Source organism: Musca domestica, unplaced genomic scaffold (assembly GCF_030504385.1).
Source record: "Musca domestica strain aabys unplaced genomic scaffold, Musca_domestica.polishedcontigs.V.1.1 13, whole genome shotgun sequence".
Taxonomy (NCBI): Eukaryota; Metazoa; Arthropoda; class Insecta; order Diptera; family Muscidae; genus Musca; species Musca domestica.
Genome location: NW_026712172.1, coordinates 6,015,215 through 6,040,162, shown reverse-complemented (window position 1 = coordinate 6,040,162; position 24,948 = coordinate 6,015,215). Strand labels below are relative to the sequence as shown.

At 34.6% G+C, this 24,948-nt stretch overlaps 1 long non-coding RNA gene across 1 annotated transcript; it reads left to right on the top strand.

The window, feature by feature from the left end:
• Positions 1 to 7,756: 7,756 nt before the first annotated feature.
• On the top strand, positions 7,757 to 24,552 carry LOC131800822 (uncharacterized). Its single transcript, XR_009341600.1, has 3 exons — positions 7,757 to 8,814; positions 17,262 to 17,363; positions 22,156 to 24,552. It is a non-coding gene; the product is annotated as an uncharacterized LOC131800822 (long non-coding RNA).
• The last annotated feature ends 396 nt before the right edge of the window (positions 24,553 to 24,948 follow it).

The window sequence follows — 24,948 nt, the reverse complement described above, 5'->3', positions numbered from 1 at the left end:
ATGTCTGTCGGTCTATCGAAAGTATGTCTGGATGCGCTAGCAGCTCAAAGGCATTTTGGAATGGAGTACGAGTGAATAATTTCTAATTTGTTGGCATTATTGTGTTATTTGTATTCATAAGGCTTTCCGTCGCTCGAAATTAATTGCTCTGCCATGATTGGACGAAAATTATATATCCATTTCAAAAGCGTAATGTTGTATATTTTCTTTTAATGTTGGCAGTCATTTTTTAATATATACAACTTGGCCAACTGACAAGAGGAGTTTGTGAAACTTAAGTCTTTTTGCCGAGTGTTTGTCCATATCTTTTGTCGGTGAGAAATAGGACATTATGATTTGGAGTTATATCGAAACAATTAATGCATTTTATACCCTCCACCATAGTATGAAGGGTATATTAAGTTTGTCATTCCGTTTGTAACACCCCGAAATATACATTTTAGACCCCACAAAGTGTATATATTATTGATCAGCATAAAATTCTATGTCGATTTAGCAATGTCCGTCCGTCTGTCCGTCAGTGAAAATCACTCTTGCTTCCGAACGAAATGAAGTAGGATGATAAAATTTTACTCAAATGTATTTTATCTCTGCAGGACATTTGGTATTGAAAATGGGTCATGTAGGTCCACGTTTTGGTATAGCCCCCATATAACGGAACCTCTCGATATTCGGTATTTTGATAATTTTAGCGACATTATTCACCGGAATCGTTTCAAATGTGGTACTTGAAGTTACAGCTTAAAACAGAAAATGGTCTGTACAGGGCCACGTCTTCGTATAACCCCCATATAACGGTACCTCCCGATATTCGGTATTTCGATGATTTTAGCGACATTATTCACCGGAATAGTTTCAAATTTGGTATTTGATGTTCGTAATGGATGCTACAGCCTATGACTGGAGATTGTCTGTGCATAGCCCCAATAAAACGGTATCTACCGATAAAGCTACATTTGGATTTTTTAAGATTTTAACAAAATTTTTGACGGATTTTATTGTTTTTGAGAATTGCCAAATTCGTTCCAAATGGTGGAGGGTATTCGAAGTTCGGCCCGACCGAACTTACAGCTTTTTTACTTGTTATTATTCGTTTTCAATTAAAGTTTTCTTTCTAGAAGGATATATTTAAATAAAAAACAAGTAAGCAAAGGCTACAGTCGAGCGGGGCCGACCGTTGAATACCCTACAACACTATAATAAGTGATACAGTTTATATAGGCGAGATACTCGAATGAATTCCACAAGATATTGTGACAAATAATAAAAGAAAACCATCAGGTTTTGTTCTCTAATATTCGAATAATAGCAACTTAAGCTAAATTTCTCATTTCCAATTTATTGGTAAATGTTGCACCTAAATGGTCTTCCTAGATGTGGAACCAATATTTCCCAAATACCTATAATCTCTCAGAAGTAGCAAAAGATTAACATTTATTATTGGTTTTTGACTGAAACGCATCTGTATGAGATACAGACATTTGACTATATTCTTCAACGAAATCAGCGTTAACGAAATTGTCAGAAGTGCGTCTTTCCTGTATTTGTGAACTCTCCAAAAAGTCACTGGAATGGACATTTACGTATTTTGTCTACAAAAGCTGGCAAACTATTTCGCACATTGAATATTTTTGGATGGTCATCCGAAACTGCTTGGCTTTTGCAATGTGCGGTAACCCCCATTCAAATGTGCGTGAGAATCGGGCGATAATTACGACCTGCCGACAATTTTGCAGTTTTTTGGTCCATTTCAACCCCTAAATATATGGCGATCATCTCCAAAAAGAGTAGGCTTCTATTCTGACCCTCATCTTATCCCTAGGCAACATTTCGTAAGGATCGGGCCATAAATGCGATCTGTATATGATATCCTCATATCCTAACTACTTAGTTTTGTTAGCTGTAGAAATATTACCAAATGTTTAATTCAAAATGAAAATATGCCAAAAATATGACAAAATTGAAAAAAATATGAGAAAATTTTAGAAAATCAATATGTTCATCTTTAGAGAGATATTTTTATGCCATTTTTTAGACGTTTTTTCTTTCCTGCAAAGAGGCCATTCTGAATTAATGAGAACTGTCGAAATCAGTTCAACCGTTCTCGACATATAAGAGATCTTTCAAGCATATCTTCTTTGATAAACGTATTTTGCTATATATCTGATTTGTTGGATGTTAATATCAATGTAAAGATCAGAAGTAACTTTGTTATGGCTTTGTGATTTCGCCGGGATTTAAAATATTCGCGGTTAAATGAAAAATTTTGAATTTTTTCTACACAAAAGATATGGTATATTTTACCCGCTAAATATTAACCGATGACCACCCAAATTGGTAGGCTTCTTCCCCGCCCTAAACTCTAGCTACATGCGAAATTCCACGTCGATTGGTCTATAATTGCGACCTGTATAGCTACTGCAAAATCCGACATTTTTTCAGTATTTGGTCCATTTCAACCCCTAAACATTTGGCGATCATCTCCAAAAGCAATAGGGTTCTATTCTGACCCAAACCCCATCTTCGTGCAAAATTTCGTAAGGATCGGGCCATAATTGCGACCTGTAGCGTGATTACAAATTAACATGGACAGACGGACAGACGGACGGACGGACATACATAGCTAGATCGACTCAGCTCGGCGAGCTAGGAAGATCCATATATACTTTCCTATATGGGAAACCAATATTTCGTGGTGTTACATAATTTTTGGCCCAATCAAACTTATAATACCCTCAACACATAGTGTTGTAGGGTATAATGACGCTCTAAAGAAATTGTAAGAAGCCGAAAAAGTCAATCTTAAATATAAGAAATGGAATTGGTTTCAATAGGGCATTGTTAGTATTGATCAATATTTTAAAATACGACATGCAGCAGTGCTTATCGATTTGGGAAATTAAAGGGGTTTGATTGTAAATTAACCTTGTAGTATGGACCCATTTATTGAAATTCCTTTCATAGCGATTAAGTGACAGATATTGCTCAAAAATATATTGTTATTTGGAAAATTTTAAAAATGGTTTTCTGGCCCTGGTTTCGTGGAATTTAAAAAAAATTGATCTTTTCTAGAACCTACAAATATGATTTATAACAATTCCATCTTCTTTGAATCAATGCAGCTAAGATGGTTGAAAACTGCATCCGTAATATCATATCTCCCCGAGTTCTGCCATGTACTTTACGTAGATAACAAGCCAATATGAATATTTAAAAAAAAAAGATAAACTCAACCACACATTTGTGAATTTAATATACCAACTACATCCTTTTAAACTGCAACTGCCGGAGGAATGGTGAGTGGAATGCTTTTTTATTAGGGGATTTGATGCTGAAAGAAACAAAAATAAAAAACAAGCCATTACTTTTAAATTTAAACTAGTTTTGGTGGTTATTCAATAACTTATTTTCTTTATAATTACCATAGTTAATTTGTCGTGAGACTTTAGAACTTTGACTTCTAGACGATCGGAAGTACCATTATATTCCGCCACCAGTGGTAATTATACCCTACTACACTGTGTACACTAGTTGGTTATTATATACATTACATAGCACCTCCAAATATTGGTCCTGCAAATAGGAATGTATATATAGAACTTCCTATCTCGCCGTATTTCGTATGTCCGTCTGTCCATGCTAATTTTTAATCACATTGCAGGTCGCAATTGTAGCCCGAATTCAGGATGGAGATATGGTGTAGATGATCGCAAAATATTTAGGGGTTGAAATGAACCAAAAAACGGAAAAAATCTTATTTTGCAGTTGATCTACATATATCCAAACATAAACATCCATTCAAAATATGTGGTCTTTGAAGGGATTTGTATAAAAGAAAAAATAACATTGTGTGTTTTATTTTACACCGTTAGAAGCATGCAAGTCTTTGTATTATAGAAATTTGTCTAAAGAGAGCAGAGCATTGTCAGACCATTTATAGTAACTGAGATAAAAATGTTATGGGCTTAAATTGAAATAACCATAAAGACTCCGCCCTGCAGTCGACGGCGAAAAAAACTTGCCAATGCTAGACAACCAACATTCCTATTAACTTAAGAAGTAAAAAAGTGTGTTAGCAAAAAATTGAGTTAAAATATAAATTAAAGAGCAGCAATAAGGAAAATTCCCAGTATTTTCCATATTGACATCACAACAAGTACAAGACATTAATAGCCGGCTCACCAAACTTATTTTTCTTCCAATTGTAAGGCAAATGGCGGACAAATAGAATATTTGGTTTCCGTACGTAAATAAATAAAAAGAGCTTTTTTCTATAGGCAAATTTTGGTTCACCTAACTCCACCATGCCAAAGTAGACAATCAAAAAATATCAATCGTTCATTCGCAATATTTGAGCAAAGTAAAATATTGTCTTTGAAAATTGATATTTCACACAAAAGCTATGGTACATTTCATCCGCTGTGCTGTCGATCCCAATAGGTGCGCTTCTTCTTTGGTCTCAACTCTTACCTCTTGCAAAATTAGGCGCAAAAACTACAAAATGGTCCATTACACGTCCTATAGGTATTTATTCTGATCCTAACACTGACTTAACGCCTAATTTCGTGAGGTTTGCGTCATAATTGTGACGTGTAGCGTGACTACAAATAACAAGTAAAAACGCAGTAAGTTCCCTCCACCATTAGGAACGAATACCCTCCACCATTAGGAACGAATTAGAAAAATTTCAAAAAAAAAAAAAAAAATACATTGAAAATTAAATCTTTAATTTTTAAAATGCCTAATATCGGAAGGTGCCGTTTTATGGGGGTATATACGATTTTGTGGACCTATATAGACAAATCTATGTCAGGGGGTGAAATACTCATAAGAGACTCCTTATGTGGAATAAAATAATATCATCAAAATACCTAATATCGGGGGGTATCGTTGTATGGGGGCTATTCGATATCGTGGACCTATATAGATAATTCTATTCCGAGGTATAAAGTACCTATAAGGAACTCCTTATGTGGATTTTCAGACAATTCCGTTGAAAAATGTGGGTAAAATAATCAAAATACCGAATATCGGGGGGTACCGTTATATGGGGGCTATACGATATCGTGGACCAATATAGCCCATCTTCGAACTTGTCCTGCCTGCAGACAAAAGAGAGATCTGGGCAAAATTTTAGCTTTCTATCTTAATTCGTTTAGCCTGTAGCGTGACTACAACAGACGGACAGACGGACGGATGGACAAGGCTAAATCGTCTTAGAATTTTACGCTGATTAAGAATATATATACTTTGTTGGGTCTAAAATGATTATTTCGATGAGTTACAAACGGAATGACGAACTTAATATACCCTCCATACTATGTATGGTGGAGGGTATAAAAAAAGTGACAGACGGACACACATAGCTAAATCGACCCAGCTAGGAGATACAGGTAGATACATATGTAAAATCGTGGGTCTAGAACTAATCTATCGAGGTTTGTAGCATAACCTAACGTTTGGCGGATTAGGTTGATATTTTCGCCAACCCCATTTATACTTTTATTTGAAATGGAAAATCCAAAAACCGGCACCCGGACTAATCCCCAAGGTCTCAATCCCCATTGCAATTATGGGGATTATGACCTTTTTTTCGGTGATAATCCCCATAATCCAAATATTAAAGTATGACCGTTTGCTGTGTGGACTATGTACAATTAATTTTAGAAATCCTTGATTCGCGATAGCCAGTGTCAAACATATCCCGAGGGAAAGTCTTTGGACATACCCATTATTATGGGAATTTTGTCCGCTAATTTCCAAAAAATTGAGATTTTTTCCTGCACCCAAATTTCATGATTCTAGTAAGTAGCCGGCCTTTGGCCGGGGCTTGAGATCTTCTCCTCTGAGCGTGTCCTTCACCGGCTACCGCGAATCTAAAATTAGAACAGTGTTGGCTTTGTTTGTTCGGGATACCATAGTATTTTGTTGTTGCAAAATGGTCAGGTTTTATCCCTTTATTGTTGTTTGTATAAAAACAACTTTTGTTTATTAGTGGAGAACGATGGTAATGTTTACCTGGTGGTAAGGCAAGGAATACCTAGGTTTCGGAAAGAGTAACCAATCCTCATCAGTTCCTTGTTTTTTGTCTGGGATATTCTCCCCAGAAGTTATTTTAAAGATAACTTTTATGACAAAAAACATTTTTTACCCAAGTGAAGTGATTTCTAAAATTAATTATTTTTATAAGTAGTCCACAAAACAAACGGTCATACTGCCCATGGGGGTTGTGTCTGTGTTGGAAGCGGACACTATCCCCTACGGTCGTAAAATCCATCGTGAACTACAAATACGGAATTAAAAAAAATCAGAAAAATGTGACAGAAATCGCAAAAATACGGAATGTCGGGAGTTTTCGTAATATAAGTGCTAAAGGAAAACATTGACCTACATTTACAATGTTCTACCACCAGATGTAGCACCCGCTACTAATTTCGAACAACAAATTTGGAACAATCATCAAAATACCGAGCATCGGGATATACCGTTATATGGGGGCTATATGAAGACGTGGATCGATATATATCATTTTCAATGCCAACCATCCTAGAAATTAATGCTGATCATGTACATGAAGACGTGGATCGATATATATCATTTTCAATGGGTGGCATTGAAAATGATATATATCGATCCACGTCTTCATATAGCCCCCATATAACGTATATGTGTTACAAACGGAATGACAAAATAAAGCAAGAAAGGAAAAGACAAAAGCCGGGCGCGGCCGACCATATGATACCCTACACCACTATGCTTATATTCAAATTATTATATTAAAAAAAATATATCGGAGCCGAGTTCCATGTGACAAAATGCAGGTCATTTTGACTGATATTGGCCGTTTGGTGCACAATTAACCCGATCGCGTGAAGATATATGTTACAAACAAATGTACAAAGACATAATACGCTTACCACTATGTGGAGTAGGGTATACGAGTTGCGGAGGGTATAAAAACGAGGCGAACTCTAACTAACAAATATGTGTCTCTCTTTATCTCTAAACTAGTTTTCCCCGCAAAAAAATCGAAACAATGTTGCTTTTTATGTGCAACATATCTCTCAGATGTGATGTGGGGGCAATAGGATGGAAAGATTTTTATGCAGTCATTTATAAATCGCATATGACAATAGAATTCTACCACCTTTGATTCTGCTCGTCTTATATCAAGGATAAAAGTTTTCACTCCACCTATGCAAGCCATGGTACGGGTTTAGCTCAAGAATTCTTGAACAACAACCTCCCTTTGGCGGAAATCTTAAAACTTAATAAATACGAACACGGGCGTAAGCAATGGAAATTTGTTATAGATTTGAGTGTTTGTTAAATTGAAAGAACGACGCAGTAGGAATAAAATTAAATATTTGGGATCCTAGAATTCTCTTTTTTTTTTCTTCAGTAATTAATCTAACTATCTCTCCCTTTCTCACTCATAAGCCACTTGACTACAACAAAACCTTAAGATAACAGCCTGTTTACATTTCTGGCCAGCGCCAGAGAGCTGTCAATATCAGTGTTAAGTGTGTATTGTGTGGGTATGCCACAATAATGGCAATAATCTTTACTCAACTCCATACTCCACCAAATACAACAAAATTCCATTGCTGTAGTGGTGGCTGTGTATCTTCTCGTTAAGCTTCGCCTTCTCCCACTCTCTGCAAAAAAAAAAACATTTGGGCGCCATGTTAGTTCTCGTTTATGATGGAGACGGGTATTTTTGTTGTTTTTTTTTGTCGGTTGGTTAGCATTGGTGGTTGGTCACATACAATTTATGTGCGTGTGTGCGACAAGCTCACTTGACTGAACAGAGCTTGTTGCGGCTTTTAGTTCAAATCGAAATTTTCATTGTGAATGTTTGACATGCATTAACCGGTTCGAATATTTGAAATTTAATTTTACCGTCGGCTGTTAATTCAAATAAAAAGACTACAAACAGAAAAGAAAAATCTCAAGAACATATTCAATAGAAAAATAATAAAAAAAAACTTATTAGAAGCTTTGGGTGCCAATCAATAAAATAACCTTAAAACGTACGTGTTGTGCAGTGATACATGATTTTCCATAACTTTCAGACATTGAAATTGCAAATGAAAAAAAAAAAAAAAAAAAAGTTGAAATGGTTTTGGCTATCAAAACCTAAAGCGGATCCTCAATTCAATGATTCTTTTAATTAAGGGCACCAATATTTTGAGGGATTTTGTAATGAAATGTATATATATTTATTGCAATTAAATTGAAACTGATTAACACCACGGAAATTTCAAATCGGAGGTGATTGTAAAAGAAACAAAATTGTAATAGAAATTAAAAAAAATCTACAAAAGAGTTTGCGTCTTCCGTTACGGCGACGTTTTCTTCCTATTCCATATTTCTGCAATAAAAATGGCTTTGCAACGAAAAACTCAATGATAAGTCTTGCTACCACACAAAACAAACGTACCTCAATGGCATCATTCTTCCGCTTGTAACACGACTAATCTTCCCAACAACAGAAAATGCATCGCTTTTGTACCTCCGAATATGCCGTAGGAAGTTTACACACCACCACTGGTCTATAACTGAATGCTGCCGTCTCAAAATAGATATCTTGTTCTGTACCTGTTCTTCAATGGAAGCCTTTTTTGCAAATTGGTATACCCGCATTTTGGACTGTTCGAGATTTGAGACTAATGGGCAAAAATATACAGCCACAAATAACAATAACTGCACCTGATGTCTCCTCAGCGACAATGCAGCATCGTCAAAGGATTGAAGGCAGACTTAAAATGCAACCGACGGGACAGCCCTGCAGAGGATAAGATAATAACGCTGGTATGTGTATATAAGTATTTTTAATTTTGTAAAATAAGAAAATGATTAGGATATAAAGCAATTGGAAAATAAAAAAATATAGGAAAGAAATACCAACGTACTTAAACTAATTAACTTAACATAAATTTATATTTATTTATTTTTGTTCGACAATAAGTTTGTCAGCGTTCCCAATTTTTTTTTTAACAATTTGTAAACAAAAAACTTGGTTTGCCTTACAACCTAAAAGTTCAGCTAATGCGTATAAACAATATTTTGTTTTGGCACTTTGGACAGTGAGAATGCCTGTAATTTAAGAAGAAATTTCGAAAATCAAGTGGGATCGTATTTGGGGACTATATCAAATCAAAGTGAATCTACATTGATGTGCTAATCACTTATGTGTATACTTGTATCGAAATAATGATTTTAGACCCAAACAAATTAAAAAGCAGTAAGTTTGGCCGGGCCGAAATTTGAATACCCACCACCATATGGAAAAAATTTGTAAATATTCCGAAATTCCGAATATAGGGAGTTGGGGCAATTTTTGTCATAGCCTATTACGATATTGAAATACGAAACATGAAACAATACCGGTGAATAATACAGAATGTGGGAGGTACGGTTATAGGGTACTATAAGAAGATAGGCATTGACAATTTTCGGTAACAGGCTGTAGCAAACATTACGAACTTGCAATACGAAATTTTAAACAATTCCGTTGGATAATGTCGCTAAAATTATCAAAAATGCGCATATAGGGAGCTACCGTTATATGAGGGCTATACTTAAACGTGGAACTATTTTCAATGAGAAAAGTCCTGCAGACCTAAGGCACATCAAAGCAAAATTTTATCAACTTACTTCATTTCGTTCGGAAGCTAGAGTGATTTCCACTGACGGAGAAACGGACAGACATACTGACGGACATCGGTAAATCGATATAGAATGTTGTACTGATCAATAGGATATAAAATTTATATTTGAAGGTGTTACAAACAGAATGACAAACTTAATATTCCCCCCATGCTATGGTGAAGGGTATAAAATATGTGTGTATTCTTGATCAGTGAAAAATTCTGTCCGTCCGTTTATAAGCCCTTTGTAATCTCGTTGGAGAAACAAATTGTTTGCTGTTGAGCATGATTTTAAAGTGTTGCCAAACAAAATCGAATGTTTTCATTTCTGCACCGAATTGTTTCAAATTTGGTATTCATAGTTTCTAATGGGAAATATCTCTTGTGACATAACATATGCTCAAAATTTGGCATTTGTTGTTCGTCAAGGGTTCTGCTACCGGTTAAAGAATTTGTCACTGACTTTTTCTAAATGTGGTATTTGAAATTCGGTTCGATTCTGATCATTTTAAAGATTTTGACTACAACCTCCAACCGATTACTGGCAGTTGCAGATTAAAATTAAACTCGTTCGAATATTGAATACTTATAGCTCTATTTATAATGATATTTTTGAAGAGTATTACATTTAAATTATTAAATTTAACTTAACGTATTTTTACACGTTTTCTAATAACTGAAGTATCACTTTCAAATTTGAGAGAATCTCAAATTATTGCATTATATTCAAAAAGGGGTCATAAAAGGTGTCAGCGTGAGTTTTCGTGTGCTGACAAACTTTGTACATTATTATTGTACATAAAAGTTGATAACAAGCATTTTAATTAAATTTATTTCTTTGTTCTAAGGATAATCATTTGAAGCATGCTTTGAAAACAAAAATTGCTTCTGTTTCAATGTTTTTGGAAGAACGTCTATGCATGTCTATATTAAATTTATATTAGAGAAATATGCGTTATTATTACGTTATTTCATATATTGGAATAAAAACATATAAACTGTGTGTTATATATTGAAAAAAAAATCTATCAGAAATATTTTAATAAACGTCAGCGTGAGTAATATGTAATCTTTTCTGAGTATATTGGGATTTGGAACAAAATTTGATGATATTTTCTGTTTCTACAAGGAAATTTATTTTCTGTGAAAATGGGAAGTACCAGAAGCAATAGACCGATGTTGACTATCTCCGAACTCGATCCAAGTTTGACAGTAATATTACCATGTATCAAGTTAGGACCAAATCGTATACTCCCTTCGAGAGTTATCGTGGGCACCAGCCAGACAGTCGGATGGACATCTCTAGATTGACTCCAAATGTGGTCCAACGAGACCTATTGTCTAAAACCGCTATTTGGATGAGGCTTGTCCGCAGATAACATTCTTTGCGTCAATTGAATTTTGTACAGGAACAAATGCAAATCAATGCGAATAATCCGTTGTAAAGTGGACCGAGCCATGCCCTACTGCTGAGAACGGCGTTTTGGGGATGTACTTGGGGACCTCTCAACACTGGCTCGTACGGCAGCGATATTCTCGGCCGATCGCCTTGGTCGACTTTTATATGGCCTCTTCGGATTAGAAAGAGCCTTACCAGTCGAAAATTTTTCGTATAAACGCTTAATGGTGTTCTTAGAAGGCGCACTTCTCACATTTTTAGTCTTTTAAAAGCACGTTGAGTTTTCACATAAAGTATATATATTCATAATCAGCATAAAATTCTAAGTCGATTTACCTATGTTCGTCTGTCTGCCTGCCAGTTGAAATCACGACACAGCACTCATTATCTGACGTAGAGCGTCAAAAATTAGCAGAACAATTTGTATTGTGTCTAAGATGGTTGGTATTGAAAATGATGATGATTTTTGCTAAATTTTTCACGGATTTGTATGGGTATTTGTGGGTCATAATGGGTCCCAGTTCGTGTGGCGAGACATTGCATGTATAGGTCCACGCTTTAGTATAGCCCCCATAAAAAGGTACTTCCCGATATTCGGTATTTTGATTGTTTTTGCCACATTTTTTCACGAATTTGTCCAAAAAGTGGTATTTGGTTTCTAGCTCGTGTGACGAAATATTGTATGTATAGGTCCATGTTTTGGTATGGCCCCCATATAATGGTACCTTCCGATATTCGGTATTTTTATGATTTTTGCAACATTTTTCACGGATTTGTTTAAAAATTGGTATTTGTAGTGCATAATGGGTTCTAGCCCGGTGGCAGAACATTGAAGATTTAGTTTACGATACCCACCGATATTCGGTATTTTAATAATCCTAGTCACTTTTACGCACAATTGTCCATAGAGGTTCAAGTTTTGGTATGGCCCCATATAATGGCCTCATTCACTTTATAGTTATACCCTACAACACTATGTGTTGGGGGTATTATAAGTTTGATTGGGCCAAAAATTATGTAACACCTCGATATATTGGTTTCCCATATAGGAAAGTATATATGGATCTTCCTAGCTCGACGAGCTGAGTCGATCTAGCTATGTATGTCCGTCCGTCCGTCTGTCCATGTTAATTTGTAATCACTCTACAGGTCGCAATTATGGTCCGATCTTCACGAAGTTTAAAATGGAGGTGGGGTTAGCGTCAGAATAGAAGCCTATTTCTTTTGGAGATGATCGCCAAATCTTTAGGGCTTGAAATGGACCAAATACTGAAAAAAATATCGGATTTTGCAGTAGCTTTACAGGTCGCAATTATAGACCAATCGACGCGGAATTTCGTATGTAGCTAGAGTTTAGGGCGGGGAAGAAGCCTACCAATTTGGGTGGTCATCGGATAATATTTAGCGGGTAAAATATACCATATCTTTTGTGTTGAAAAAATTCAACATTTTTCATTAAACCGCGAATATTTTAAATCACGGCGAAATCACGAAGCCATGACAAGGTTACTTCTGACCTTTACATTGATGTTAACATCCAACAAATCGGATATATAGCAAAATATGTGCGATATATATGTCTATCAAAGAAGATATGCTTGAAAGATCTATTATGTGTCGAGAACGGCTGGACTGATTTAGACAGTTCTCATTAATTCAGAATGGCCTCTTGGCAGGAAACTAAAAACGTCTAAAAAATCGCATAAAAATATCTCTCTAAAGATGAAAATATTGATTTTGTAACATTTTCTCATATTTTTTCAATTTTGTCATATTTTTGGCATATTTTCATTTTGAATTTTAAACATTTGGTAATATTTCTACAGCTAGCAAATCTAAGTAGTTAGGATATCAGGATATCATATACAGATCGCATTTATGGCCCGATTCTTACGAAATTTTGCATGGGTATAAGATGAGGGACAGAATAGAAGCCTACTCTTTTTGGAGATGATCGCCATATATTTAGGGGTTGAAATGGACCAAAAAACTGCAAAATTGTCAGCAGGTCGTAATTATCGCCCGATCCTCACGCACATTTGAATGGGGGTTACCGGGCATTGCAAAAGCCAAGCAGTTTTGTATGGCCATCCAAAAATATTCAATGTGTGAAGGAGTTTGCCAACTTTTGTAGACAAAATACGAAAATGTCCATTCCAGTGACTTTTTGGAGAATTCACAAATACAGGAAAGACGCACTTCTGACTATTTCGTTAAAGCTGATTTCGTGGAAGAATATAATCAAATGTATGTATCTCATATAGATGCGTTTCAGTCAAAAACCAATAATAAATTTTAATCTTTTGCCACTTCTGAGAGATTATAGGTCTTTGGGAAATATTGGTTCCAGATCTAGGAAGACCATTTACGTGCAACATCTACCAATAAATTGGAAATCAGCAAATTAGTTTAAGTTGCTATTATTCGAAAATTAGAGAACGAAACCTGATGGTTTTCTTTTATAATTTGTCACAATATCTTTTGGAATTCTTTCGAGTATCTCGCCTATATAAACTGTATGGTTTATTATAGTGTTGTAGGGTATTCAACGGTCGGCCCCGCTCGACTGTAGCTTTGCTTACTTGTTTTTTTGATAAGTTTAACTGCATTATCCAAACGGTCTTAATGGTATACGAAGTTTAAAGTGAAACACGCTTGAGTTCAGATACTTTTCTGTAAAAATGTTTCCTTTACCCTAATTAAAAGTTCGGTCGGCAAAACTTAATGTTTTTTACTTGTTTTTTTTTTTTTGTTTTTTAAAATTATTGTTTACTTATTTTTTGCTCTTTTTGTTCATCATTCGTTTGGCTTTAAATTGGTTCAATCATTCAGTACATGAATGTTCATGCCCATAATTGCAATTCAGCATAGAAATAGAAAAAGGAAGTGTGGTATGGATTTGTAATCTATTTTAGTAAATAAACAGCAATCATTATATAGATTAAAAGCCTGTTGACAGGACTTTTTTTTAAGGCAGACAAGCAATTGCTAGTCAAACACTCAAACTTTTATTTCAGTTCATTTACTTTTTTCGTCAGGGAGTAAAAGCTCATTTCCAAAAAGTAAAATTGTTTATTGTTTTAAAAATGATTGCTTCCGTTGGTTTTGAAGGTGCCGTTTCGGTGCGCAGACATTATCCCAGTTGGAATTATGGGGATAATGTCCGGTTTGTTTTTGGTCATAGTCCCCATAATAATGTAAGAATTATGTCCTCTTCCAGAACGGACACAATCCCCATGGGGAGTATGACCGTTTGCTGTGTGGACAACTTACAAAAATAATTAACTTTAGAAAACTTTGATTCGCAGTAGCCGGTGCGGTACATACTCAGACAAATACTAACTAACAGCCTCTTCGGATGGAAATTATGATCGGGGTATATTGAGTCAGTAAGTTCCGCTGTAAGAGGCTTATCTCAAAACGTAGACCAACAGCGACGTACCCATACATGCAAAAGCAGTTTCAAACTATTTTTGTCAATCTAGCAAGAAATGAACTTCTCCATATAAAATGAACAAAAAAATTCTAGGAAGTAACCATGCCGGAGATTGTGCCGGACCCTTCGTACGTCCCTTCAGACCAATATTAAAAATTTTCGTAGGACAAATCACCATCCAATGAGAACACAAATTACTGTTTATTTGGTTCGAAATTGGGGCTCAAACCACAATTTTGCTAGGAACGGTTTGAAATAACAAGTTACGACTGTTTTGATTTGAAAATTGCGTCTTAAACCTTTAAATTATTCCAGTGTGGAAGGGATCTTATAAGAAGCTTCAGCAAATTGTTCTTTCAATAGGGACTTTGTTGAAGCCTGAAAGTTTTGAATGTTCAAATAAGTGTATATGCAGGTTGGTTTGTGTAAATACAATTGAAAATTTGCACAGTAATAGGTTTATAAATTTTAATTCAAGTTACTCCCACCATTTTACACTGAAGTAGATTTAAATTAAAAATTTTGGCATTGACATAGACCTGAAATGAGGGGTTTGCTCTATTTAAAACGAAAGGAATAAAGAATTATTATGATTTTGTATACCTTTTTCTTACAACCTCCCTCTTTCTCTTCCCGCATCTTGTCGTTAATGCATTTCTGCACTTTATAAAATAATCGCAATAAATTTCAATTACCTTTTTGCAGTTCTAGAGAAGAACAATACATATTGCCTCTTCGAAAGGACATAACATCCATACCACGTGCTTGAAAGCAAAAGCCCAGTCAAAGCATGAGGAAATTTTATTTTTATGACGATGTACGTCTAGGTCGGTCATTTGATTTGTGTGTAACTGCAAAATGCATTTTCTCTGCAACTAAGGATGTACCACATGCCATGTTGTGCATGCCACGTTTTTGCGCAAGGTCGCGGACATACATTTATCACTAATTTTATGTTTGCCTTTACTTTAGGAATGTAAATTACAGGAATTATAGGTCCCCATGGAGAGAGATTTAAGATTTTTTTAGTTCTCATTGGGCGCCACTGAAGTATTATAAAATATACTTGAAAAAATATACTATAAAATATAAATATTCTCCTTAAAGTTATCCAAAAGATTATATTTTACGAGTAATTACTTATATAAGCCCTTTTGGATAATTGAGAGCCAAACTTGTAGTATTCTGAATTTTGAGAGTAAATATCTGCGTTTTTTAATATTTCATCGTTTTTATACCCTCCAGGAGGTTATATTAACTTGTCATTCCGTTTGAAACATCCTGAAATATTCGTCGTAGACCCCATAAAGTATTTAACGACGTTCGTCTGTCTGTTGAAATCACGATGCAGCTAAATTTGGCACAAAATGTTAATTGCTCCCATATAATGGTACCTCCGATATTCGGTATTTTGCTGATTTCGCTACATTTTTTCACGGATTTGTCTAAAAATTGTATTTGTAGTTCGCACTGCGCTCCGGTGGCGGAACGTTGAACATATAGATTCACGTATACCTCCTGATATTCGGTATTTTGATAGCATTTGTATTCCGTAATGGCAGAACATTGTATGCATAGGTTCACGTTTTCATACAGCTCACATATAAGGATATCCAGCAATATTCTGTATTTTGATAATCCTAGTCACATTTACCCACAAAATTGTTTCAAATTTAATATTTAAGAAGATTTGATAGATAATAATCCTTGAAGTATAAAATTGTCTATATAGGTTTCCGTTTTGGTATGCCCACCATTTAACGGCCGCACCTTTTTTTTTTTTTTTTTTTTTTTTGAAAAGTTTAACATCGTTATCCAGACGGTCTTTCTGGTATTTGTAGTCTTAAGTTGAACTCGTTTTAATTCAGATACCTTTATATTAAAAATATATATATATTTTCCCGGGAAAAGTACCGTGCGGCCGAACTTAGTGTTTTTCTACTTGTTGTTACACACCTTTTTAATAATTGTCCTAAGATTCATCCTCAAAATTAATACTTATTTGAGCTATTGAAGAATAAATGACAACAATCCCTGCCACAACATTAAACCCAAATCCAAATAAGTTATCTATCTAAGAGATGTTGAGTTATGGGCTAGGCAGCCGATAGGGAGTTAACCTGGGCCCTTATGGCATATACAATACATTGGGCAATTAAAATGTTGTTGCCATATATGCTGTTACAAAATAAACTACCAAACTGGCCGTTTACCATGGTCACACATTTAGAGCCACAATCCCACCCACAATTGCCATTGCCATCAAATGGGCTTGCATTTTCCCAACACCCCTAATGTAGATAATTGAAATATATGATTATGAATATTTATTATTGTCAAGTGAGTGTGTGTGTGTGTGGTTGCATGTGTTTACTGTGGGGTCAATTTAAATCAAAACAAATGTGTACAAGTGGCTCACTGCAACCACTTTTTTGATGGCTTAGTCAGCAGGGGACTAATGTTGTTGGTGTGAGAGCACAAGGCTAGACAAGTTTGATATGTAAATTAATGAAATGTTCGTTGAAATTGTATCAGAATGTGTTGTTGTTGCAGTCATTGCTGCCACTAATTCAGGTTATTAATTGAGTTTTGTAGTTTTGTTAATTTTTGGCATTCGGGAATTCGGTCGTATTTGTTGTGAAATTTGGCCCAAAACGGAGGAGGGTATTTATTATAATAATAGTTTTTGCTTTAGTATTTAATTAAAATGAATATGTTTCGCTTCTTAACTTCTGAATATAGTTATCAATTTCGTTTATTTTTGCCGTTTCAGGTTTCTTTGGCGATGAAGATTATAAGCGCAGTTCTCGCACCAATTTAAATTTATGCGAGAGGATTTGACCATGAGTTCGGATTGAAGGAAAGCTATGTTGTGGTAAGATTAGTTTTAAATCAAAATCCAAATGTGCCTTTTCAAGTTATTTTTGTGTAATTATGAATGTTGAGACCAAAAATTGACAATGTACGCAATCCTTATGTAGAATTTTAATGGTAAAACTAGTGTGAGTACGAACTATGGAATTTGCACTGGAAGAACATGTTTTCTTCAAAATCAACGTCTGAGGCAATCAGAGATTGGAAATCATGCGATCACTTTGTAGTTGGCGAAATTTGTCTACTCAAAAGTATTAAACAAAACTTAGATTTTTGCTATTTAAATTTTGACACATGTTCTAGATTTTTCTTTGGAGGACGCTTTGGCTTCCTTGTACAATTTTTTTATGTGATAGACTTTAACAGGCTATCCAAAAGAAGTAATTTCGATCCAGTCATTACCACATATTGAATTTTTTGAGACATTTGATTTTTGAGAAATGTTAGCTTCAGCCATTAGCCATTTCAATTTATTTAAGAAAAATGATCATAACACAATAGAATCTAGTAGGCATGTCTACAGTGTCAATATTATAAAAGTACTATTTATAAATATCCCATCCTAGATAGATGATTTAGCGATCTGTTGTTTTTTAGAAGATTGGTTTTTAGCTAGTGATTTTATAGGAAAATTTGTCATCATTATTCTGTTTGAAAATATCACTTGATGAACTTTACAGCAGGATTATCTATAGAAGATCATAAATCGATATTTTTCAAACACTAGAATAAAAAGCCTTACACATAATTGAAATCTTACATTGTATCAGTGGCATATGTATGTCAGTGAATCTATGTAGATTTTTTCTCGAATTAATGAGAAAGTTACATTGAATTTTATTTACGTAACTTAAAGAAATATCATTCCATCTACATTACATTCCACATATACATATTTTAATATTTTAAAAATATTTTTAGTAGTCCAATTAAATAAATAAAATTAAATATGAAGTATTCCAATCAAATATCTCGAGTAAATAATGAATGAACTTTCAATCAATAGTAATCAATAGATTTCAAATCTACAGGGACTTTAACGGATCTTAACGGGGTGTAGATTTATATCGTTTTTTTTTTTTAAAGTCTCTTCTATTATAAAATACTATTTAGAATAACTTTTGATAATTAAAGTTCTTAACTACGGAAACCCTTTAAATGTATTTCATTTCTAGAAGGCCTTTAAAGGGTTTCTACAGAGTGATATATAAAACTGCAACAAACTTGAGACAGCTCTCATTTCTAAGCCACTCGTCTGACAGCTGTTAAAATTATTTCAATGACAGCTCATTATATTCTTTACAAGCGTACAAAAGGTTTTTGGTGAGAATTTTCTAAAAAAAGTTCTTCGTGATTGAATTCAAGCGTGATAGTGTGATTTCTTTATATTTGGCTGCAAAACCACAAGTCGCTATCGTTAGAGCACTCCAGCATTTAAATGTGAATAAATCTTTTGTGTCTCGTACCATCGCTCGTTACCGTGATAATATAGTGTAGCCCGACATCAGGGAAGTGGACGGAAGAAAACAGCAACATCAGCAGAAATATTTCGAAAAGTAACGAAGCGACTTGATCGAAACCGCGTCGCAGTGGCCGAAAAAGGGCTTGTAAGCTGAACATATCGCAATATTCCATTCGGCAAATATTGAAAAATGAGCTCGGGGTAAAGCCATTGAAATTCCAAAAAGTGAAAGAACTTAAGCCTCAACAGAAATAAATATAAAGAGCTAAAAAGTTGCTTCGCTTGGCAGAAAGTGGTGAACTGCCGAATTTGGTTTTCTCCGATGAGAAAACATTCGTTGTTCAGCAGTTTGTAAACAAACAAAATGATCGTGTTTGCTTGCCAAAGAGGTCAGCTAAAAGTGTGCACTTTCGTTTGGCCACCAGAACTCAAGCTCCGGCCATGGTGATCGTGTGGGCTGTCATAACAGCCGATGGTCGCTCTCTGCACCTATTAATCTACCGTGGTATCAGAATAAATGCCGAATATTATCGCAAAAATATTCTAGAGGGTGTATTAAAGCCTTGGGGACGCAAACATTTTGGTCGCAGACCTTGCACATTCCAACAGGACTCAGCACAATCGCACTCAGACGCACTGCCCAAGAAAGGTTACAAAATGAGGTTCCTCACTTCATTTCCAGCGCACAATGGCCACCAAAATCTCCGGATACCAATCCTTAGAACTATTGTGTCTGGAGTGTCTTGGAAAGCAAGGTTGGCACTAAAAAATACAAGTGTCGATAACCTCAAGCAAGCGCTTCGCCGAGAATGGGCCAAAATACCGCAGAGCAACATTCGGGCAGCGTGTGACGGTGTCATTGGCCGCTTTCATAGGCCATAATTAGTGCCAAATGACTATTTCGATCAAATCTAAACTTATTCTAAAATTTGATGCTATTTTCGGCCTTTTTTGATTTCATTCAATAAAATTTAAAAAAAAACTGTAAAAATGTTTGACTTCATTGCAGTTTTTTCATCTCACCCTGAATAGCTCCCCTATTTATAAGATCACTTTTAAGTATTTTGTCTATTGACCCTTTTAGTTTTTTTCTAGTTATGGAAGACCTTTTAAAAGCCTCCTAACAATATAAGATCCTCTAAAACATACCTTCAATGGAGTTTTTATTCACAAGCTCAAAGCATTATTTTTTATAAATCTATATATATAAATGAAAGTTGTGTTAGTTACTACGCTTATAACTCCAGAACCGCTGATCTGATTTTAACGATTCATACAAATTCGGAATTGTGTCCTTTCCGAAAAGGATAATATCCAAAAAAATCGCGTAAAAATGTAATATATTAACATTTTCATTTTGACTTTTGAAATGTACAATAGTAATGTTTTATTTTGCATGATTTTTTCCATTTTGACTTACTTTTTTCTAATGTACATTTGTAGTGTTTTTTATATTTTATTTTCGAATTCGAATATTAATACCAATTTATTTAATTGACTTGATTTGTTGAGAACTGAAATTGATGACTGGTTACATGGAAGTGTAGTACCGAATTATGTAGTGGCGAAACGGAATAGATGATACCGAAATAATTTAATGCGGTCACACCAAAGTTAAAAGATAATTACTATTTCAAAATCGTTAAAAAAACATGAAAAAAGAGATCTCATTGCAACAATTCCCAAAACGGGAAAATATCGAAAAAAGTTTCCAATGGAATAGAATTTTAAAATAAAAGTACATTCTATTGACAAACTTTGTAAGAATCTTTAAACAGTTGCTGTAAAAAATCAGCGAACAAGTTGAAGATTTTTTCAATTTGTTATTCTTCTTTTGTCAATTTTTTTTCAATTTGTAATATCATATTGAATTCATTGGTTTTTTTTTAACAAAATAAAGAGTAATTTTTCACTATATACAATTTTTCACCAAAAAAAAATTAAATAGGTGCGATATACGGTAATGATGGTAACTGACATCTACCTTTCAACTCCAGGGCCTACATCGTGCTTCAGCTGGAAGATGCGAAATGCAAAAATTTTTGGGAGTACAATCAGTAAAATACCAAATATAAAGGGTGCAAAATAGTAGAGCGAATGGGACTTTTAGTAAGAAAAGGATTTCTATCCTTCCAAAAATTCTTCCTGAATATTTAAGATACCTTAAATCGCTTTTGCAGGTCATGATATCGATCATAAATAACCATCGTATGATTTAAGCCATTTTTGGAGTCTTCGCCACTTTCTTCTATTTGGTCTTGACCACTAAAAAATTGTATTTATGCTACCCTGGGGTAAGGAACCATCGTACAGATAATTGCCACATAGAAATTTATTCATGTAAAGTCCCCACATTGGAGTATCCCCAAGTCCACTTTCACATCTAATGTGTGGTCAGAAAAGAAAATTTTGTATTCTATTGAATTTGAAACCCCCAAGAGCATATTGGTTGGGAACGTAGATTTGGGAAATACATCTATATGAAATAAATTGTGAAAACATGAACAAATTACAAAATATAAGAAAGTAGCACGGGACTGCTACGAAAAATATGGACTTTATGGGGTCTCCAATTTACAATTTAAATGACAAATAAAATTAGCTCCCATATTACGGTAATGGGTGCAAAATAGTAATTATAATTGACTATTCTGAAATCAGTCTGACCTCAATTATGAGGTGGATAAAACTATTTTTACTTATTTAAATTACGTGATTTTTTTTTCAGTATGACATGCTATGTTGTTCTGCTATATTTTCGATTTGGCCTCCATTTGTCATCTTGGATTATAAGGGGTGAAGAAAGTTTTCAATGTAGTTCGATGTTTCGCATTTTACCATATTTCGAAGGATTTGGCTAAAAATGTGTATTTGGGGGTGAAAATCTTACACAAAAATTTCAACATATCTACAAATTTTAGAATTTTCTCCATGTAATAGAACCCCCTTAAGTCCACCTTTTGGCGGACAAACAAACCGACATGGTTAGGGGGACTTATGAGGACTCTAATGCACAATCTGAGGTGCTAATGGTTTTAAAAAAGTAATTAACTTTGGCTATTCTTAAATCAATTAGCCCTCAATTTTGAGGTGTACAAAGTACAGTAAATTCCATTTGACTAAAAATTAAAAACTAATCGACCAGTACGTGAACATTTATAACATTCATATTTTTGAATAATTATGCTTTGACAAATATGCATAATAGACAAAAACTACGGGCCGGCAACGCGGACCGGGCCAGCTAGTATATATATATATAAAAGTGCATACTTTATACTTCTGAGTATTAATCCAATCATCGTTTTCTTTTTAATTTTCCATTCCACAGAGCATAACGAAGAAAGAAGTCTCTCAAGGCAATTGATGGACAAGCCCGAATAGTAAAAGCGTCGTAGAAGATTTTGAACCCCTCAAGGATAAAACACAATACAAAGCAAATGGATTATTATTCAATTCTGAAATCGAAGAAGACAGCACACTGATTTATGTTATCGATGGAACAGGAAGTGTTGACGAATGCTATGATTTCGATTTCCAAAATCCGTGTGGATGTGCTGGTCCAATAAAAGTTATTCCCCAGCGGCAGTCCCAACGCTGTCATCATCATGTTTATTTAAATGTTCAATTTTTTACGATTTGTATTATCGTTTTGTGCATTATTAAAAAACATTTTTCAGTGTTTTTAAAGGAAGTATATTTAGGAAGTATAAACGGCGATTAAAGTTAACATTTTCGTTTGGGAATTTTTATTGTATATGTTGTAATACTTCCAATATTAAAAAACTCGTGGATATATGCATTATATATGATAGATTGCACAATGAAAGCAAATGACAAACAAATGCAAACAAATTATGAAACATGAAGTGATAATAAATAATATTTCTTCTTCTTTGTCGATTTTAAGCAGCCGTTAAATTGTTGGTTATTTCCGTTGACGTGCTCTTGTAAAAACATGTAAAAACGCTAAGTTCGGCAACTTCACCGTGTTGTTAGTAAAGCATTTTTACATAGAGGTTTCTGGGTTCAATATTCGAATGTGTTCCAGTGAAATCGGTCGGAGAAAGCGGATAAAGTTTTCAAGGTACCAAAAAGTGGGTGGAAACATTGTTTGGCCACTAAAGCAAAACGTAAACCTACTTAGACAATATTCTACTACAAGACTTGTTATCAAATGTGAATCTTAAAAACCGAATTTAAAACAATTCATAGAAGATAGGTGGACAATATTGTCGAACCGGTTTTAAATCTCAATATAAACTACAATTACCGAATTCGAAAAAAATCCGATAGAAAATGTGGCCTGAATCGTTAAATTACCAAATGTCGGAAGGTACTATTAAAGGGTGTTTTTTAAGCCCGATAAAACTTGAAATTGTAATAAATAACACAAATAATTAAATGTTAATCAATTTTTTTTTATTCGAAAGATCAATACGTGACATTAACGTTTGAAAATGATTTCAGGCAAATGGGCACCGTGGCTGTTCCTGACGAAGTGCATTCTGGGCGTCCAATTTTTGGCCACATTTTCGAGCACTGCTGGACGTATGTCATGAATAAAACGAACAATGCTGGCCTCCAAGGCGTCAATTGTTGTTAATTTATTAGCATAAACCAGTGACTTCACGTAGCCCCACAGGAAATAATCGAGAGCGGTCAAATCGCACGACCTTGGAGGAAAATTGACAGGTCCACTTCTTGAAATCAACTTATCGTCAAATTTTGATTTCAATAAGTCGATGGTTGCGTTCGCCGTATGGCACGTAGCGCCATCCTGTTGAAACCACATCTCCTCCGGATCAATGTCATCCATATTTTTAAACAAACAATCATTGATCATGGTGCGGTAACGATCTCCATTGACTTAACGCGAGCTCCGGCCTCATTTTTTAAGAAATAAGTCCGATGATGCCACCAGCGGTGCATATTCCTGGATGTAATGGAATCTGTCGGATCTCTTGTACATTGGTCTCACTCCATAATTTTGCTTATTAACAAACCCGTTTAGCCAAAAATGCACCTCATCGCTGAACACAATTTTGCGATAAATCAACTAGTCATTTGCCAACTGCTCTAGAGCCTGATTTTCAAAGAAAATTTGGATAATTTCGTAGCGTTGTTCAAGCGTGAGTCTATTCATGATGATTTGTCAGAGTATACTGAAACAAATAAAAAAAAGTTTCATCAAAATTTAATTTTTTGTGTTAGTTTTTACAATTTAAAGTTCTATCTAGCTTTAAAAACACCCTTTATATGGATGCTATAGTAAAACGTTTACTTATACAGACAATGTTTGGCCGAAGACGGTAGATCCCGTTACGAACTATCAATACCAAATTTGTAATAATTCCGTCGACAAATGTGGACAGCACACATGTGGATGCACAATATAAACTATTGTGCCAAATTTCAAATGCCAAATAATGTAGACTGTATCGTGTTCGACAGACAGACATCGTTTAATAAATTCAGAATTTTATCTGATCATGAATATACCTTTTGGAGTATTTTTGATACAAGTAACTACTTTAAAATCATCATACCAATCCAAGTGTTTGCCCCACGAAATTAAAATTTATTTTAAGGTTCTAAATGTTAACAAATAAGTTTAAAATACATTCCTATTTTTAGAACGGTTTTACTTTTATATGAAGTTTTATGTATTCCTACATTTTCATTTTGCAATGTCTATTTTGCTTCGTTTACAAACGCACTCTCTTTGCAAAAAAAAAAAAAAAAAAAAAAAAAAAAAAACTCTTTCCCATTAAATTTCTAATATAGTCCTAGAGCATTGTCAAATGCTCGTCTAAAGGTAATTATACCCTACACCACATTGTGACCAGGGTATTATGTTTTTTCCATTTGTTCGTAAGATAGAAAAGGTAACGAGATAGACCCATAGTTCCTTTTGATGATCTGCATAGAATCACATTCTGAGTCAATTTATGCATGTCAGTCCGTCCATGTATTTTTGCAAACAAAGTACAGGTAGAATTTATTGTCCGATCGAGATGAAATTTTGTGCAAATCATTTGTTTGATTCAAGAACGAACCCTATTGAAATCGGAGATAATCGATCAATATTAAGAAGTAGCTTCCACACATTTCTGCGTTTGAT